The sequence below is a fragment of the Delphinapterus leucas genome, chromosome 12 (genome assembly GCF_059928025.1).
Source record: "Delphinapterus leucas isolate spDelLeu-1000000601 "Yukka" chromosome 12, BTC_Dleu_Yukka2, whole genome shotgun sequence".
Classification (NCBI taxonomy): domain Eukaryota; kingdom Metazoa; phylum Chordata; class Mammalia; order Artiodactyla; family Monodontidae; genus Delphinapterus; species Delphinapterus leucas.
Window position 1 is genome coordinate 47,566,893 of NC_143140.1, and position 17,676 is coordinate 47,584,568.

A 17,676-nucleotide genomic window follows, 5' to 3' on the forward strand; every position below is an offset into this window, starting at 1 on the left:
TACCAGAAAATTTATCTTTATTTCTTCAAATATTGCCTTTTCGTGTTTTTATTTTCCTCTCTTTCTAGGACTCTATTCGTGTGGATGTAGACATTTCTCTATCTTCCATTTCTCTAAGCTTTATTTATTTTAAATATGTATTTTCTTCTCCTCTTACCCTTTTCTGTTGCATTCTGGGAGAATTTCTCAATCTGATCTTCTAAGTCACTAATTATTCTTTAGCTGTATCAACCCTACTGGTTATCCCTTCTATGGTGTTCTTTATTTTATTGCTTACTTTTTCCATACCTAGTAGTTCTACTTGGTTCTCTTTGGTGACTCTTTATTCTTATTAGTATCGCCCCTATTTCTTTAGGTGTACTTATAGTGCTTATTTTCAATTCTTGGTCCATCTGTTCAAATACTTCTGCCTGATGGCATATGTTGTGCAGCTTATTTATTTTTTTGGTAGTTGTATTTCTCCAGTCATTTTGGCCTCTGAGCTTGTGTTACTCCCCTCCCCTCATTTTATCTGTTAATATTTCCTCTACTTTATTTTTTTAATACATATCGGGAAACAGCCAAAGACATGAAACCAGGCCAGTTCCAGTGAATATGGGGAGAAAGGAGGGAATGGAGTTCCTCTGGGCTGCTGGCTTTCCGTCAGGCACCTCCTCTCGTCAAGATTTCATCTTTAAGTCTTTAGGATAAGGCAGGACTGGGAGGAGGTAGTCCCCTAACATGCTGTCCCCCATCCCTGGGGGTGTGGAGAGGGAGAGGTGAGGAATGACTCTCAGAGGTTAGCTGTTCAGTCCACACCTGTTTCCATCGCTCTTCCCTCAGCAGGGCTGTTGTGCTGCCACGAATTTGCCCTGCAAATACCTGCACCAATAGTCCAGGCTACGAGCACAGAGAGTCAGGTCATGATTGTCATAAGGCTACTCCAGAGAGATGCAAGGACGGCCTTTTAAAGGCTTTTCTCCAACTGGTCTCTTCACTGCTGCCTCCGGGTCCTGCCACCCCAGGCTGCAGTACCCCCTCCATATATAAGAGTTTAAGACAACCTTCCCAGCAGCTTATTGAGGGTTTTGTTTGTTTCTTTGGTTGTTTTCATTTGTTTTCCCAAATGCACATTTCCCTCTTGCTTCAATGTTAGCAAGCAGCCTGATCTAGTTTGCCATCTTGCTAGGAACCTAACAGTAAATATTTAATAAATGTTTGTAATTGATTAGCAAAGCTAACAATGACGTATGTCTTTCTCTCCAGGTTTTGTTGTTGTTTTTAAACAGGAAAAGCTTTTCAACTGGTTGCAAGGTTTAGGTATATCCCTGACAGAAGTGGACAGGAAAGAGAAAGGAACGGACTTCTCATTCTGTGCTCACTAGGTGTGGGCACTTGCTAGCTGCTAAACATGTGAGATAGGTATGGAATGTACTCCACAAAATTTGTTTCATTTCTTTATTTCTCTAAATCAGATGACCACTCTGGGCTCCCACCCAGATGGCTAGTGGAAAAGTCAATCTCAGTGATGGCGGGAGCTTCCCCTCCTTAGGGTGATACAAAAGTCCCAAGGGAATGAGTCTTCAGCAGCCTAGAGCGTTCTGGAAAGGGCATCTACTTTTCAATTCCTGCTAGCGTCTCTTGGGGGACTCTGTGTAGTCTTTGGAAAGAGGCAGTTCTGCTGCTTCTCTGCCAGGCACCAGTCCAGGAGGTCTTTTCTGAGATTTCCAAAGCAACAACTAAAAATGTACACTCTCCCTCTTCTCAAATGCACATCACTTTCTGGGGGCTAAATAGAAGTGGAATGAGACCCACCTTCACAGGTCAGAATCCACATTCACTGATCTTCTCTCAGTTGTAGGGAATTTCTCTCCACTTCCATTTAAAATCAGGACCATTTCCATCTCCTTATCTTCAAATGCGCCTCATCCCCTCTGGGCTGGGACCATCCAGCCTGCTGACCCTAAATGAGTTTGAAACACAAAAGCTTTCTCTCTCCCCTCTGGGGTGTTGAATTTCAGGATGGCAGCTGAGAACTTTAATGACACAATGCTACTTTTTCCAAGGATGAGGCTGGGGAAAGATGAACCAGTTAGGTTTTGTTTATTTATGTTTCTTACCTTATTATATAGATGTTATGTCAACACCTTCAGCAGTTGCTGCAGCTCACTGCCCAGGTCCTCCTCACCTGGTAGGGAGGGCAGGGCAGTTTGGGGTCACTTTCCTTACCACAGTGTCCAGAGGCTGGCTGATGTGGGATTCAGGTGACGTATGAAGGCCTGGTCCCCTTGACTCAAGGTGGCACAACTCTGAAAGGCCATTTGTTGGAGCTGCCTGTGAAACCAGCTGAGGCCTTGTGGCTAATTGTCCCAATTTGTCTCCCTGCCCACCCTGCTTCCTTGCCTTTCCCTCCACATGTTGGCCCATGAAAGCATTCTCCCAGGAACTTCCTGTACACAGATCTCTGCTTCAAAGACTGTCTCCTAAGATAAGCCCCAAGAAAGAGACATTTATTCACACTTTATAGGTGTGGAAACAGGCTCTGGGAGCTTAAGTAACTTGGTCAGATAGTAAACTTGATATTTGATTACAAAATCTGTCTGATTCCCAAACCTTTGGACATTTTTTGTCCAGTGAGGGCAGGACTGTGGAGTAATAACACTCATTCAACTGTTCTTCCCATGTCCTCCCTACCAGGCACCATGCCCCAAACCTATAGCTACATTACACATGCACACATCTTTGCACCAGGGTTACCATCTCTTCCACGTCGAAAATTCCCAAAGAGAAGTGAGGAGCTGCAGCCCATGGAGATATGCTTCAAATGCCTTTGCAACTTCAGCAGCATTAGGCCAGGTTTTCGGGCTGGGAAAGAGGGCTCTGGCTGACAGGTCCTCCCCTCAGGGCTGAGGCTGTGCTTCCCCTGCAGAGTCCAGAAGAGGAGGGGACGCCAGCCAGGCTCCAGGAATGGCTGCACCGGGAGGTCTCCTTCACCTCCCCTGACGTCCACCTCTTCCATTCCTGAAGAGCTCAGGGCTGTGGGGGAGGGGGAGTGTGTGTGTGTGAGTGTGAGTGCGTGTGTGTGAGTGTGTGTGTGTGTGCGCGCACACGCGCACTGGTTTTCAGATTCCAAGGCAGAGTCAGGAACTGCTGCATTCTTTAAGAACAAATGCCGGGGATGAGGGGAAGATGGCAGAAGAGTAAGACGCAGAGATCACCTTCCTCCCCACAGGTACACGACAAATACATCTACACGTGGAATAACTAAGATGCGGAGATCACCTTCCTCCCCACAGATACACCAGAAATACATCTACACGTGGAATAACTCCTACAGAACAACTACTGAACGCTGGCAGAAGACCTCAGACCTCCCAAAAGGCAAGAAACTCCCCACATACCTGGGTAGGGCAAAAGAAAAAAGAACAAACAGAGACAAAAGAATAGGGACGGGACCTGCACCAGTGGGAGGGAGCTATGAAGGAGGAAAGGTTTCCACACACTAGGAAGCCCCTTTGTAGTCGGAGACTGTGGGTGGCGGAGGCAGAAAGCTTCAGAGCTGCGGAGGAGAGCACAGCAACAGGGGTGCGGAGGGCAAAGCGGAGGGATTCCCGCACAGAGGATCGGTGCCGACCGGCACTCACCAGCCCGAGAGGCTTGTCTGCTCACCCACCGGGGCGGGCGGGGCTGGGAGCTGAGGCTCAGGCTTTGGTCGGATCCCAGGGAGAGGTCTGGGGTTGGCGGCGTGAACAGAGCCTGCACAGGGTTAGTGCACCACGGCTAGCCGGGAGGGAGTCCGGGAAAAAGTCTGGAGCTGCCGAAGAGGTAAGAGACTTTTTCTTCCCTCTTTGTTTCCTGGTGCGCGAGGAGAGGGGATTAAGAGCGCTGCTTAAAGGAGCTCCAGAGATTTGCGCGAGCCGCGGCTAAAAGCGTGGACCACAGAGACGGGCATGAGACGCTAAGGCTGCTGCTGCCGCCACCAAGAAGCCTGTGTGTGAGCACAGGTTACGATCCACACCCCCCTTCCGGGGAGCCTGGGCAGCCCGCCACTGTCAGGGTCCCGTGATCCAGGGACAACTTCCCCGGGAGAATGCACGGCGCACCGCAGGCTGGTGCAAAGTCCTGCTGGCCTCTGCCGCCGCAGGCTCGCCCTTCACGCCGTGCCCGTCCCTCCCCCCGGCCTGAGTGAGCCAGAGCCCCCGCATCAGTGGCTCCTTTAACCCCGTCCTGTCTGAGCGAAGAACAGACGCCCTCCGGCGACCTACACGCAGAGGTGGGTCCAAATCCAAAGCTGAACCCCGGGAGCTGTGCAAACAAAGAATAGAAAGGGAAATCTCTCACAGCAGCCTCAGGAGCAGCAGATTAAATCTCCACAATCAACTTGATGTACCCTGCATCTGTGGAATACCTGAATAGACAGTGAATCATCCCAAATTGAGGAGGTGGACTTTGAGAGCAAGATTTATGATTTTTTCCCCTTTTCCTCTTTTTGTGAGTGTTTATGTGTATGCTTCTGTGTGAGATTTTGTCTGTATAGCTTTGCTTCCACCATTTGTCCTAGGGTTCTATCCGTCCGTTTTTGTTTTTTTCTTAATAATTATTTTTTATTTTAATAACTTTATTTTATTTTACTTTATCTTCTTTCTTTCTTTCATTCCTTCCTTCCCTCCTTTAGACAACGAATCATCCCAAACTGAGGAGGTGTACTTTGAGAACAAGATTTATGATTTTTTCCACTTTTCCTCTTTTTGTGAGTGTGTATGTGTATGCTTCTGTGTGAGATTTTGTCTGTATAGCTTTGCTTCCATCATTTGTCCTAGGGTTCTATCCGTCCGTTTTTTTAAAAAAATTTTCTTTATTAATAATTATTTTTTATTTTAATAACTTTGTTATATATTATCTTACATTATTTTATTTTACTTTCACGTCTTTCTTTTTTCCTTCCTCCCTCCTTCCTTCCTTCCTCCCTCCCTCCCTCCTTTCTTTCTTTCTTTTTTTCTTTCTTTCTTTCTACTTCTACTAATTCTTTCTTTCTACGTTTTCTCCCTTTTATTCTGAGCCATGTGGATGAAAGGCTCTTGGTGCTGCAGCCAGGAATCAGTGCTGGGCCTCTGAGGTGGGAGAGCCAACTTCAGGACACTGGTCCACAAGAGACCTCCCAGCTCCACGTAATATCAAATGGCAAAAACCTACCAGAGATCTCCATCTCAACAACAGCACCCAGCTTCACTCAACGACCAGCAAACTACAGTGCTGGACACCCTATCCCAAACAACTAGTAAGACAGGAACACAACACCACCCATTAGCAGAGAGGCTGCCTAAAATCATAATAAGTCCACAGACACCCCAAAACACACCACCAGACGTGTACCTGCCCATCAGAAAGACAAGATCCAGACTCATCCACCAGAACACAGGCACTAGTCCCCTCCACTAGGAAGCCTACACAACCCACTGAACCAACCTTAGCCACTGGGGACAGACACCAAAAATAATGGGAACTACGAACTTGCAGCCTGCAAAAAGGAGACCCCAAACACAGTACGATAAGCAAAATGAGAAGACAGAAAAACACACCGCAGATGAAGGAGCAAGATAAAAACCCACCAGGCCTGACAAATGAAGAGGAAATAGGTAGTCTACCTGAAAAAGAATTCAGCATAATGATAGTAAAGATGATCCAAAATCTTGGAAATAGAATAGAGAAAATGCAAAAAACATTTAACAAGGACCTAGAAGAACTAAAGATGAAACAAACAACGATGAACAACACAATAAATGAAATTAAAAATACTCTAGATGGGATCAATAGCAGAATAACTGAGGCAGAAGAACGGAAAAGTGACCTGGAAGATAAAATAGTGGAAATAACTACTGCAGAGCAGAAAAAAGAATGAAAAGAACTGAGGACAGTCTCAGAGACCTCTGGGACAACATTAAACACACCAACATTCGAATTATAGGGGTTCCAGAAGAAGAAGAGAAAAAGAAAGGGACTGAGAAAATATTTGAAGAGATTATAGTTGAAAACTTCCCTAATATGGGAAAGAAAATAGTTAATCAAGTCCAGGAAGCACAGAGAGTCCCATACAGGATAAATCCAAGGAGAAACACGCCAAGACACATATTGATCAAACTGTCAAAAATTAAATACAAAGAAAACATATTAAAAGCAGCAAGGGAAAAACAACAAATAACACACAAGGGAATCCCCATAAGGTTAACAACTGATCTTTCAGCAGAAACTCTGCAAGCCAGGAGGGACTGGCAGGACATATTTAAAGTGATGAAGGAGAAAAACCTGCAACCAAGATTACTCTACACAGCAAGAATCTCATTCAGATTTGATGGAGAAATTAAAACCTTTACAGACAAGCAAAAGCTGAGAGAGTTCAGCACCACTAAACCAGCTTTACAACAAATGCTAAAGGAACTTCTCTAGGCAAGAAACACAAGAGAAGGAAAAGACCTACAATTACAAACCCAAAACAATTAAGAAAATGAGAATAGGAACATACATATCGATAATTACCTTAAATGTAAATGGATTAAATGCTCCCACCAAAATATACAGATTGGCTGAATGGATAAAAAAACAAGACCCATATATTTGCTGTCTACAAGAGACCCAATTCAGACCTAGAGACACATACAGACTCAAAGTAAGGGGATGGAAAAAGATATTTCAGGCAAATGGAAATCAAAAGAAAGCTGGAGTAGCAATTCTCATATCAGACAAAATAGACTTTAAAATAAAGACCATTAGAAGAGACAAAGAAGGACACTACATAATGATCAAGGGAGCGATCCAAGAAGAAGATACAACAATTGTAAATATTTATGCACCCAACTTAGGAGCACCTCAATACATAAGGCAAATACTAACAGCCATAAAAGGGGAAATCGACAGTAACACATTCATAGTAGGGAACTTTAACACCCCACTTTCACCAATGGACAGATTATCCAAAATGAAAATAAGTAAGGAAACACAAGCTTTAAATGACACATTAAACAAGATGGACTTAATTGATATTTATAGGACATTCCATCCAAAAACAACAGAATACAAATTCTTCTCAAGTGCTCATGGAACATTCTCCCGGATAGATCATATCTTGGGTCACAAATCAAGCCTTGGTCAATTTAAGAAAATTGAAATTGTATGAAGTATCTTTTCCGACCACAATGCTATGAGACTAGATATCAATTACAGGAAAAGATCTGTAAAAAATACAAACACATGGAGGCTAAACAATATACTATTTAATAACGAAGTGATCACTGAATAAATTAAAGAGGAAATCAAAAAATACCTAGAAACAAATGACAATGGAGACACGACGACCCAAAACCTATGGGATGCAGCAAAAGCAGTGCTAAGAGCGAAGTTTATAGCAATACAAGCCTACCTTAAGAAACAGGAAACATCTCGAATAAACAACCTAACCTTGCACATAAAGCAATTAGAGGAAGAAGAACAAAAAAACCCCAAAGTTAGCAGAAGGAAAGAAATCATAAAGATCAGATCAGAAATAAATGAAAAAGAAATGAAGGAAACAATAGCAAAGATCAATAAAACTAAAAGCTGGTTCCAAGAGAAGATAAACAAAATTGATAAACCATTAGCCAGACTCATCAAGAAAAAAAGGAAGAAGACTCAAATCAATAGAATTAGAAATGAAAAAGGAGAAGTAACAACTGACACTGCAGAAATAAAAAAAGATCATGAGAGATTACTACAAGCAACTCTATGCCAATAAAATGGACAACCTGGAAGAAATGGACAAATTCTTAGAAATTCACAACCTGCCAAGATTGAATCAGGAAGAAATAGAAAATATGAACAGACCAATCACAAGCCCTGAAATTGAGACTAAAAATCTTCCAACAAACAAAAGCCGAGGACCAGATGGCTACACAGGGGAATTCTTTCAAACATTTAGAGAAGAGCTAACACCTATCCTTCTCAAACTCTTCCGAAATACAGCAGAGGGAGGAACACTCCCAAACTCATTCTATGAGGCCACCATCACCCTGATACCAAAACCAGACAATGATGTCACAAAGAAAGAAAACTACATGCTAATATCACTGATGAACATAGATGCAAAAATCCTCAACCAAATACTAGCAAACAGGATCCAACAGCACATTAAAAGGATCATACACCATGATCAAGTGGGGTTTATTCCAGGAATGCAAGGATTCTTCAATATACACAAATCAATCAATGTGATATACCATATTAACAAATTGAAGGAGAAAAACCATATGATCATCTCAATAGATGCAGAGAAAGCTTTCAACAAAATTCAACACCCATTTATGATAAACCCCTCCAGAAAGTAGGCATAGAGGGAACTTTCCTCAACATAATAAAGGCCATATATGACAAACCCACAGCCAACATCATCCTCAATGGTGAAAAACTGAAACCATTTCCACTAAGGTTAGGAACAAGACAAGGTTGCCCACTCTCACCACTCTTATTCAACATAGTTTAGGAAGTTTTAGCCTCAACAGTCAGAGAAGAAAAGGAAATAAAAGGAATCCAAATCAGAAAAGAAGAAGTAAAGCTGTCATTGTTTGCAGATGACATGATACTATACATAGAGAATCCTAAAGATGCTACCAGAAAACTACTAGAGCTAATCAATGAATTTGGTAAAGTAGCAGGATACAAAATTAATGCACAGAAATCTCTGGCCGTCCTATACACTAATGATGAAAAATCTGAAAGTGAAATCAAGAAACCACTCCCATTTACCACTGCAACAAAAAGAATAAAATATCTAGGAATAAACCTACCTAAGGAGACGAAAGACCTGTATGTAGAAAATTATAAGACACTGATGAAAGAAATTAAAGGTGTTACAAATAGATGGAGAGATATACCATGTTCTTGGATTGGAAGAATCAACATTGTGAAAATGACTCTACTACCCAAAGCAATCTACAGATTCAATGCAATCCCTATCAAACTACCACTGGCATTTTTCACAGAACTAGAACAAAAAATTTCACAAGTTGTATGGAAACACAAAAGACCCCGAATAGCTAAAGCAATCTTGAGAACGAAAAACGGAGCTGGAGGAATCAGGCTTCCTGACTTCAGATTATACTACAAAGCTGCAGTAATGAAGACAGTATGGTACTGGCACAAAAACAGAAATATAGATCAATGTAACAGGTTAGAAAGCCCAGAGATAAACCCATGTACGTATGGTCACCTTATCTTTGATAAAGGAGGCAGGAATGTACAGTGGAGAAAGGACAGCCTCCTCAATAAGTGTTGCTGAGAAACTGGACAGGTACATGTAAAAGTATGAGATTAGATCACTCGCTAACACCATACACAAGAATAAGCTCAAAATGGATTAAAGACCTAAATGTCAGGCCAGAAACTATCAAACTCTTAGAGGAAAACATAGGCAGAACACTCTATGACATAAATCACAGCAAGATCCTTTCTGACCCACCTCCTAGAGTAATGGAAATAAAAACAAAAATAAACAAATGGGACCTAATGAAACTTCAAAGCTTTTGCACAGCAAAGGAAACCATAAACAAGACCAAAAGACAGCCCTCAGAATGGGAGAAAATATTTGCAAATGAAGCAACTGACAGAGGATTGGTCTCCAAAATTTACAAGCAGCTCATGCAGCTCAATAACAAAAAAACAAACAACCCAATCCAGAAATGGGCAGAAGACCTAAATAGACATTTCTCCAAAGAAGATATACAGACTGCCAACAAACACATGAAAGAATGCTCAACACCATTCATCATTAGAGAAATGCAAATCAAAACTACAATGAGATATCATCTCACACCAGTCAGAATGGCCATCATCAAAAAATCTAGAAACAATAAATGCTGGAGAGGGTGTGGAGAAAAGGGAACCCTCTTGCACTGCTAGTGGGAATGTGAATTGGTTCAGCCACTATGGAGAACAGTATGGAGGTTCCTTAAAAAACTACGAATAGAACTACCATATGACCCAGCAATCCCACTACTGGGCATATACCCTGAGAAAACCATAATTCAAAAAGAGTCATGTACCAAAATGTTCATTGCAGCTCTATTTACAATAGCCAGGAGATGGAAACAACCTAAGTGTCCATCATCAGATGAATGGATAAAGAAGATGTGGCACATATATACCATGGAATATTATTCAGCCATAAAAAGAAACGAAATTGAGCTATTTGTAATGAGGTGGATGGACCTAGAGTCTGTCATACAGAGTGAAGTAAGTCAGAAAGAGAAAGACAAATACCGTATGCTAACACATATATATGGAATTTAAGAAAAAAAAAGTCATGAAGAACCTAGGGGTAAGACAGGAATAAAGACACAGACCTACTAGAGAATGGACTTGAGGATATAGGGAGGGGGAAGGGTAAGCTGTGACAAAGTAAGAGAGTTGGATGGACATATATACACTACCCAACGTAAGGTAGATAGCTAGTGGGAAGCAGCCGCATAGCACAGGGAGATCAGCTCGATGCTTTGTTACCGCCTGGAGGGGTCGGATAGGGAGGGTGAGAGGGAGGGAGACGCAAGAGGGAAGAGATATGGGAACATATGTTTATGTATAACTGATTCACTTTGTTATAAAGCAGAAACTAACACACCATTGTAAAGCAATTATACTCCAATAAAGATGTAAAAAAAAAAAAAAAGAACAAACGCCATCTGCTGTCAGAGCGCCGCTAATAACGCTCCCTTTGGGGCCTTCATTATAACATACTAACCCTCCCTCCCGCTCGTACCCATATTAACATGCTGCACGCTGAAATATTCTCTAAGCGTAAGGTCCTTGCCTAGCACCTTTTAAAGAGGCGGTCCTGTTTGTTGTGTAGAAGAAACACACTGAGCCTGCCTGTGGTCAGAAAGGCGCCCCGTGCTGTGAGCTCAACCCCACCTCACACAGGGGGCCTGGGGCTCTCCCTCAGCAAAACACTGCTTCAATGTGGCATCAAGGAGAAAATGCAAAGAACCCCCTGCTGTGCACAAACCGTGTTGCTCCTTTCTTGCAGGGGATCTGAAATTACCCAGGGCCTGTGTGTGGTTTCTGGGTCCGAGACCAGGCCCGGCTCAGCCCCCATGCTTTCCTGGTGCTTCTCTCCCGTGAAGAAAAGTGACAGAGCAGAGGAGGAGAGGGCGGGGCCTGGGGCGGGGCCCTCACTCAGCGGAGGAATCCGCAGCCAGAGCCTATACCTTGGTGTTGCCCCGTGTGCCATTCATGTGCCCGCAGCTCAGAGTAGCAGCCTCCTCTGTGGGTCTTTGAGGTGATAGCTCCAGTTGTCATGCCTGGTTTTATTTTTTTTTCTTTCTTTTTGTCTAAAAGTTTTATTAAAATATTGGAAAGACAATAAAGTTGAGTGGATCACCTTAAGAGCTTAGAACAGTTCCGCCACTTTGGTAGCAGAGAGGGCACTACAACGTCAGAAGCACAGCAGTTTGTGGTGCCCCAGCCTCCACAGGGGGCTTATCCTCTCCTTCTCTTGGTGGACAGCTGTGGTCCCTGTACCCCTGGTGTGTGACTTTCCCTCAGGGCCCCTCCCAGGGCCGGGGAGCTGGGCAACTCTTCCTGCTTCCCAAGCGCCCATTGTACTCATGTGCTCCCCAGGATACTCCGGAGTCCCAAACCTGAACATCAGAGCTGGCAACATGGTGGTGAGGAAAAATAGATTTAAAAACCATCATGGAACTTACAAAGTCTAGGGGGAAGAACAACACTGATCACAGAATTAGACAAATAAAACTAAAGTTATAATTGTGCCTAGAAGAGGAGGTACATGGAACCGTGAGAGCATGTAACAGGGGGCCTGACCTAGTCAGGCTGCCCTGACTCTGGAGGAGAAGCAGGTAAAGTGGGCGATGGCCATTCTAAGCAGAGGGGACAGCAGTGGCAGGAGGGAGTGTGGGCTTTGAGGACTGGAAGAAGGCCAGTGAGGGTGGAAGGGGAGATTGACCAGGTGTGCTGTGAGCCCAAGCTAGAGAGGGGCCAGATGGGGCAGAACAATGGAAAGTCTTTAAAGTATTTGAAGCAGTCACAGGAAGTCATCAGATATGCACTTTAAAAAAAAAATCACTATTGCCTGCAGTAGAGAACAAAATAGGAAGAGATGGTGAAGACCAATTAGGAGTTACCACTTGGACCACAGTGTACAGATGAAGAGAGAACAGGTATTAGAGATCTTTTTGAAGAAGGATCAGCAAGACTTGATGGATTTGATATGAGGTGGGGGGCAGAGAGAGGTGTCAAGGGAGATACATGGGTTTTGACTTCATAACTGGTTATATAGTAAGAGAAGGATCAAATCTGAGAAAAGATAATGAATACCCTTCAGACATGTAGTTTGAGGTGCTTAGGGACATTCAAGTTGTGTAGTCAGGGGCAGTTGGGCATCTGTAACAGGAGCTCGGGACCAGGAACCTAGTTTGTAATATAGGTGGTTACCAAAGCCCTGGGCCTGGACGAGGTCGCCCAGGGAGCAGTTAGAGAGTGGGAGGAGAGAAGAGGGCCATGGATGATGGAGGAGCTCCAACAGTTAATGGCAGGCTGGGGAGCAGGAGCCTGCCAAGTAGACTAAGAGGAGCTCCTCGAGAGCAAGAGACAAAGCAAGAGAATGTCAGGGCATGGAATCCAATAGAAAAGAATGTTGTTTCATGAAGAAGAGGACTTTGCTTCTGGCCACAGTGGGGTAACAGGGTCTAGATTTGTCCCCCTGCCTTAAAGACCTACTAAAACAGATAAGGTATATGAAACAATTGTTTTCAGACACTGAAGAACAGGCAGCATGGGACAGCCATCCCTGAGAGAAGAAAAATAAATGAGGTGAGTCCAACACTTGATGCAGTCTACTACCTGGAGAGAGTTCCAGGCTGCAGGGCAGGGAGGGGGAACCTAAGCAGAGACTGATGGTCTATCTGGGTCCAGGAGGCAGAGTGAGAATTCAGGGAGACAGATATAGTCTTTTCCTTTTCTTCTTCCAGAGGGCCTGAAGTGCTTTGAAATCTGGGTCTCACACGGGGCCTTCCTAGGGGGCTGGGGGACTTGCGGCAGACAGTTTGAAACTAGCTGCAAGTAGCCTAGGGAGCAGGTAGAAACAGGGCATGCAGCCTCAATGGGAGAGTGACAGAGGGGCCCCATTCTGCTTGGAGAGTACAAGTCTGGGGGAAAGAGGGTAGCTGGTAGCTAGGCGTTGGGTGAGGGGGTGACAAGGCTGCATGGATTTATACCACCCCTTGGGACTTTCAGGACTAGTCAGTATAGGCACCTCCCCTCCCCTGCTGGGGTTGCTCTTACTTTGGCTTGTCTTTAGAGAAACCTATCTGGAAATTCAACATTACACCCATATTTTTTAACTTCCCAGTAAGAAAGCAGCTCACCGAAGCCCACCCACCAGACCCAGAAGCCCACCTGCCAGGTGTGGATGCCCACCCCTGTGGAAGAGACACAGCTGCCTTTTTTTCCCTCCCAATCACTTTAGCATGTTGTAGTTTATGCAGCGCCCAGGCTGATCTTCCTTGTGGGTGGCCCAGCTGGCATACCTCAGAGGCTGTGACAGGTAAAGGTCTTCACCTTCAGACAGAGGAAGTGATCCCCAAATTAATCTGCCAGGGGGCATGAATGATGAGCCAAAGAGCCAGGGCTGCCACCAAGAGCCTCACTTCAGCAATGCAACCTAAGGGAGATACAAAGCCAAGAATCTCCAGCTAGAAAGTCAGCTCAGAGGGTGGGCCAGTGGCCTGTTCACTCCTAGCAGCACATGTGCGCTGCCAGGCAAGGAAGCCTGGGAAGGACAGGAGAAGATGGGGTGGGGAGAGGATGGAAGTATACGAGGGGAGATCCAGGAGCACACACAGCTCTTGTCATCATGCCTGCCTTGAGATGCTAACTAACTACAATTCTGGTTTGGTGTCTGGGTGTGTTTTCCTTGAGAGCTGGGTGAAGGGAAAGGCTCTGTTCATATAGTGTTCATCACTCACCACATTAATTTTCTGAATTTCTGCTTAGAACATTTGTGCCTGTCAGATAAGAGAGGAACTCAATTAGACTCCAAATGTCACCATTTCTGGTAATTACCATCATGCACAAATAATGGAAAACTCTCAACAATGGGTCTGATTTGAAACATTAACTTTCAAAAATGCTCACAAATGAATCATTTAATCTACAATCAACTTCTATTTTATTTTCTTTCTCCTAGAGATAGAAAATAGATAATTACTGAGAAGAGAATTGGGGAAATTTTCCACGCAGATAATTTGTGTTCAGAAACATAGAAACAAACATTTCTCTGCAATGTACAAAATGATTCCATACATAATGTTATCATTGTAGAAAACCTTTTAAAATGGATTCAGTGCAAGAAATCCTGGTTGAAAAACATCTGTGATTTAAGGCATGTCAAACTTAAAATATGCATGTATGGGCGTATGGGTCTCTGTGCGTGCTCCCCATAATAGAGTCCCTGTGCTTCTCATTCTGTACATGGCCCATGTGTAAGTGGGCATGATGATTATTAACAAAACCCCAAGTTGCTGTACCAAGGAGAGTGTCTGATAGAGCAACACAAAAAAGGAGCATAGAGCCAGTGACTGCTATGCACTGGGGGAGACTTGGTAACTATAGCAACTTGCTTTAGAAGTTGTTCTTTCCCTGCCCAAAATGAGGTGGGCCCTGTCAGCCCTCCCCACACTGCAGGGAGAGAGAAGCCATTCAGGAGAGGCAGCAGGCCAGCCCCACAAAGGGCACATGGAGGAAAGCAGACCTCCTTAAGTTCTGACACCACATGGGTCTGTGAAGCAGCAGATTAGGAACAAGAATGAGGGGTGCAATTGAAGAAGGGGAACATAAAGAGTGGATTCTGAACTCTTGCAAACAGAATGGGAATTCTCTGTCAGGAATATGTCCACCCAGCTGTGACCATTCTGATGTAAACTGGCACATGACATGGAAAAGATCAGCACACACTCAAGAACTCCTGGGTAAGCCCTCACCCCTTCCACAGTTCCACAGGGAGGAGGGACTGGAGTTAACAACAGAACCCCACCATATATTAGATTTTTGTAGTTGTGGCAATTTTTAAAAAATGTTCAACTGTTAGTAGACTGCAGATAGTTGAACACATAGGGTGAGCTCATTTCTTCTCATCAAACCCTTTATACTTGTCATTAAAAAGCCTGGACCCAGGAGGAGCTTCAAGATGGCGGAAGAGTAAGATGCAGAGATCACCTTCCTCCCCACAAATACATCAGAAATACATCTACATGTGGAACAACTCCTATAGAACACCTACTGAACGCTGGCAGAAGACCTCAGACCTCCCAAAAGGCAAGAAACTCCCCACGTACCTGAGCAGGGCAAAATAAAAAAGAAAAAACAGAGACAAAGAATAGGGACGGGACCTGCACCAGTGGAAGAGAGCTGTGAAGGAGGAAAAGTTTCCACACACTAAGCTGGGAGCTGAGGCTCGGGCTTTCGAGGTCGGATCCCAGGGGGAGGACTGGGGTTGGCTGCGTGTACACAGCCTGAGGAGGCTAGTGCACCACAGCTAGCCGGGAGAGAGTCCGGGAGAAAGTCTGGAGCTGCCGGTGAGGCAGGAGACTTTTTCTTCACCCTTTCTTTCCTGGTGCGCGAGGAGAGGGGATTAAGAGCGCCGCTTAAACGAGCTCCAGAGAGGGGCACGAGCCGTGGCTCCCAGCGCGGACCCCAGAGACAGGCATGAGACGCTAAGGCTGCTGCTGCCGCCACCAAGAAGCCTGTGTGCGAGCACAGGTCACTGTCCATACCTCCCCTCCCGGGAGCCTGTGCAGCCCGCCACTGCCAGGGTCCCGTGATCCAGGGACAACTTCCCCGGGAGAACGCACGGCGCGCCACAGGCTGGTGCAACGTCACGCTGGCCTCTGCTGCCGCAGGCTCGCCCCGCATCCGCACCCCACCCTCCCCCCAGCCTGAGTGAGCCAGAGTCCCCGAATCAGCTGCTCCTTTAACCCCGTCCTGTCTGAGCGGGAACAGAGGCCCTCAGGCGACCTACACGCAGAGGCGGGTCCAAATCCAAAGCTGAACCCCAGGAGCTGTGTGAACAAAGAAGAGAAAGGGAAACTCTCCCAGCAGCCTCAGGAGCAGCGGATTAAATCTCCACAGTCAACTTGATGTACCCTGCATCTGTGGAACACCTGAATAGACAAAGAATCATCCCAAATTGAGGAGGTGGACTTTGGGAGCAACTATATATATATATTGTTTTCCCTTTTTCTCTTTTTGTGAGTGTGTATGCTTCTGTGTGTGATTTTGTCTGTATAGCTTTGCTTTCACCATTTGTACTAGGGTTCTATCTGTCCCTTGTTTATTTATTTTTTTTTAGTATAGTTTTCAGTGCTTGTTATCATTGGTGGATTTGTTTTTTGGTTTGGTTGTTCCCTTCTTTCTTTTTTTAATTACTTAAAAATTTTTTTTAATAATTATTTTTTGTTTTTTATTTTAATAACTTTTTAATTTAATTTAATCTTTTTCTTTCTTTCTTTTTTTCTCCCTTTTATTCTGAGCCATGTGGAGGACAGGTGCTTGTTGCTCCAGACAGGCATCAGGGCTGTGCCTCTGAGATGGGAGAGCCAAGTTCAGGACATTGGTCCACCAGAGACCTCCCAGCTCCACGTAATATCAAACGGCAAAAATCTCTGAGGGATCTCCATCTTAACGCCAAGGTCCAGCTACACTCAATGACTAGCAAGCTACAGTGCTAGACACCCTATGCCAAACAACTAGGAAGACAGGAACACAACCCCACCCATTAGCAGAGAGGCTGCCTAAAATCATAATAAGGTCACAGACACCACAAAACACACCACCAGACGTGGACCTGCCCACCAGAAAGACAAGATCCAGCCTCATCCACCAGAACACAGGCACGAGTCTCCTCCACCAGGAAGCCTACACAACCCACTGAACCAACCTTAGGCACTGGGGACAGACACGAAAAACAACGGGAACTACGAACCTGCAGCCTGTGAAAAGGAGACCCCAAACACAGTAAGTTAAGCAAAATGAGAAGACAAAGAATCACACAGCAGATGAAGGAGCAAGATAAAAACCCACGAGACCTAACAAATGAAGAGGAAATAGGCAGTCTACCTGAAAAAGAATGCAGAGTAATGAGAATAAAGATGATCCAAAATCTTGGAAATAGAATGGAGAAAATATAAGAAATGTTTAACAAGGACCTAGAAGAACTAAAGAGCAAACAAGCAATCATGAACAACACAATAAATGAAATTAAAAATTCTCTAGAAGGGATCAATAGTAGAATAACTGAGGCAGAAGAACGGATAAGTGATGTGGAAGATAAAATACTGGAAATAACTACTGCAGAGCAGAATAAAGAAAAAAGAATGAAAAGAATTGAGGGCAGTCTCAGAGACCTCTGGGACTATTAAACGCACCAATATTCGAATTATAGGGGTCCCAGAAGAAGAGAGAAAAAGGGACTGAGAAAATATTTGAAGAGATTACAGTTGAAAACTTCCCTAATATGGGTAAGGAAATAGTTAAGTCCAGGAAGCACAGAGAGTCCCATACAGGATAAATCCAAGGAGAAACACGCCAAGACACACATTAATCAAACTATCAAAAATTAAATACAAAGAAAAAATATTAAAAGCAGCAAGGGAAAAACAA